The sequence below is a fragment of the Triticum dicoccoides genome, chromosome 2A (assembly GCF_002162155.2).
Source record: "Triticum dicoccoides isolate Atlit2015 ecotype Zavitan chromosome 2A, WEW_v2.0, whole genome shotgun sequence".
Taxonomy (NCBI): Eukaryota; Viridiplantae; Streptophyta; class Magnoliopsida; order Poales; family Poaceae; genus Triticum; species Triticum dicoccoides.
In genome coordinates this window covers 709,746,333-709,750,006 of record NC_041382.1, presented here as the reverse complement: position 1 = coordinate 709,750,006, position 3,674 = coordinate 709,746,333, and positions in this window count along the sequence as shown.

The window sequence follows — 3,674 nt, the reverse complement described above, 5'->3', positions numbered from 1 at the left end:
TTGTATGGAGGACACAGACAGATGTATAGGGATGGTTTGCATTTTGGTGACCGTTTTCTGACTGGGTCGTCCGCTCGAACGTAAAGGGGATATAAGGCTGGCCATAGTGGGGGTAACATAACTAGTATCATATACTTGGGACTGGCAAACATGCTTACGTGGCAGGAAATTAAAGAAGAAAGAGAGGGTCATAGTAACATACTCCCTCCTTCCATCTATATAGGTCCTAATGCGTTTTTTGAGGCTAACTTTGACCAAACGTTAAAGCAATAATATATGACATGCAACTTACACAAAGCATACTTTTAAATTTGTATGTCAAAGGAGCTTCCAATAATATAATTTTCATAGTATACATCTCATGTGCTATTAATCTTGTCAATAGTCAAAGGCTGTCTTGAAAAACACATTAGGACCTATATAGATGGAAGGAGGGAGTAGGTAGATACCGTAACATAATAAATGTTATGCTACTATGTGTCATGCATGACAATAAATGAGACCACCTATGATACCATGCACTATGGATGTAGTATCATACACTAGTATCATATGCATGATACTAGTATATATTGCTCCCCACTATGACCAGCCTAAGGGGTCCGGCTACAGATGCTCTAACATAGCAGTTACTTTCTCTGTCTAGGTGTGTAAGTCATCTTACGAAAATCAAATAATCCCAAAAAACTTAGGCGCGGTGCATTAACTTCTACCTCGTTTCTTGTTTCTTGACATATCAACCAATAAGAGATGTGAGTGTGCATGCTTTTAATGACTTGAGACTACCAAACACGACATGTAGTGGTTAGTTCATTGCATGCAATGCTATTAATTAGCAAATAAACATTTTGTTCTCTCGTTTTTTCTTTCTTCTTGGTCACGGTGCACAATCTAAGATAATTTATTCACCTAGACGGTGCACGACCTAAGTTCTCTCGTTTAGTGATCTCATGAATGGTCATGCGTACGGGATACATTTTCCTTTTTTCTTATCTGATGAGCCGCACATGAGGACTACAATGCTCTAGTCGGTTTGTTAACCGAATCCGACCTAGTAAGAAATATGAACGCCATGCCCCATCAATCCCATTATTCCATTAACATTGACTGTCGACACCGTCATGCATCCTACTCCTAGTACTACTTTTATTCTTCTTCTTCTCCTTCCTTTTGCGGCTAGTTGTCTCTGGCCAGTTTGTTAACCAAATCATCACCCCATACTTACTGTAGCAGTCCATAACGACTGTTGACGCAGTACTAGTAGGTTTGTTGTACGCGTATATAGACCGACGGTCAAACAAACGACGCGTACGTTCCCGGCCGATCGGGCCCAAGGATTTCGCGGATCCGGGGCACACGGTCAACCGGACGACTGAACGTGTACGTACGGTGTTCCTCCTTAATTTCCTTCGAATGGCAGCGTTCTCTTCCAAGCGCACGTGTGATAAGTAGGCCGTACGACCTTGCAGTTTACTACTGATCTACACTACTCCATGCGTTTCCAAATATAAATATAAGTCTTTTTAGAGATTCCAACAAATGACTATATATGAAGCAAAATAAGTGAATCTACATTTTAAAATATGTCTAGATACATCTGTATGTTATAATCTACTTGAAATGTCTAAAAATACTTATTTAGAAACGGACGGAGTAGATGTCATTCGCCCTATCGAAGTTGAGTATTGGCATGCAAACCTGATTTTTCACCATTTGTGACACGACATGTACAAGTGGCGGTGCAAGACCCCTACGATCCTGTGGTGTCAATCAATTCAAATTCTAAATGTGTGAATCGTTTCCATTTAGAGAAAAGTATGTTTTTGCTCCCTTAAGTTCCCCTAAAGTATAGGCTTGGTTCCTAAAAAAAAGTACACATATTGATCCATCAAGTCTTAAAACCGGAGAAGTTTCGTCCAAACCCAGATTTTGAGCATGTTGACTGGGTTTGACCTCGTTTACCAAGTTTGACCAATGAGCAGTAAATTTTAAAAAATGGCGAACAAATTCAAAAAAAAATTGTGACAACTAAGATGCTTGGGTGCCTAGGTGCGCGTAAATTTTTATGGCCAAATAATATCCGAGGAGTTATAGCAAAAAATTTTTTTTGCCTTTTTTTGAGCCAAATTTTTTGTTTTTTTTGCGACGAGCTCCTCGAATATCAAAACATTGCACAAATTTTCACTCACCTAGTGCCCCCAAGCATCTTGGTTTGCCACAAAATTTCGGGGAAAAATAGTTATTTTTTAAAATTTACCATTCATCGATCAAACCCGGTCATCGTGGTGAAAATCTGGTTTTGGATGAAATTTATCCAATTTTCAGACTTGAAGGACCAAAAATGTAGTACTTTTCTCTTTCACTTATATCAAAAGATTACGAGTTGGTTACACAATTTTGTGATGTCAAATGACACCAGAAATTGTGCTTTAGAGCCGGCACTATGCCATGCCGGAGACGAGGCACCCAAGCAAGGATACTATGTGCTCGTTCTTTCGGAGAACATTGTAATCGCATCTAATTTCAGCATAGGATTGCTAATCTAAGTAAGTAGCCTATGATTTTTCTTCTATCTAAATCAACTTCCTGAAATGACTAACGTCTCCATCTTAAGATTTACATAAGGGCGAAGTAACTTACGATTAGAGCTGACTGCTAGCACCAAAACCAGAGACAAACTCGAAGGCTTTGGGGGCGTCTGAACCGCTGTCACTTTCGCTCCTAACTGCTTTGACCCGTCAAATAACCCCACCCGCCTCTCTCATGCTTTCCTTCCGATGTATACATTGCTTCTCGCGCTGCATCAACACCGCAGCAGGCAGTGGTCGGCATTGATGCCGCGTGATGTGACCGAACGGGAGGGGTGGTGGTGACCAACGCAACCTCTCAGAAGCTGCCGCTTTAATGCAGATGCAACTTCCCGAGGAACCAACTCCGACCGTTGCGCCGCATTGGAGCTGCTGACCGCCCGTTCGCATGGTCTGGTTGCCGCTTTATAATCCATGCTCCGGCGCCGTCCACGTTGCATAAAGAGCATCCTTCGCACAAACTGCGACGATGGGCAAGTCGTGGACCTTGGCATCGGCAGGTGGTGGCTCCGGAATGGGCTCCAAAGGATCATGGCCGCGCCGCCCTCGAACTCCGAGAGGCCGTCGACCTCATCGGCGGGCGGCTCCTTGACGAAGGTGAATATTGTCATCTGCTCCGACGACGAGGAAGACCAGCCCCCGTAGGAGCAATCGGCACCGGCGTCGACGATCTAGGGCACGCTGTACACCGTCATGGATGAGGAGTATGAGCAACAGATGGAGGGATGCTCCATCGCTCCGTCCTCCGCGTCAATGGCCCGGTGGCTCCAGTGGAGACACTCCTCTGCGTGAAGCCGGAGCTCTCGTCTCTCCTTCGCGCTCTTCTTCGCGCAATCGCGACGTCCAAATTGGATGATGCGTCAAGGAGGATCCCTCTCCGCCCCGGCGCATCAAGGTGGAGCGGCTCTTTCCGTCGCCCCACTGTGTCAAGGAGGAGCGCCGATCTTCGCCGCCATTTCTCTGTGGAATCACCGCGAAGGCATGCAGTCGCATTCCCCACTACCTCGGTGGCGATGCAGGAATAAGCCGACAGAGAGCGGCGCCGGTGGGACAAGCGCAACGCGACGCGCCGGTCGGAGTTCGCGG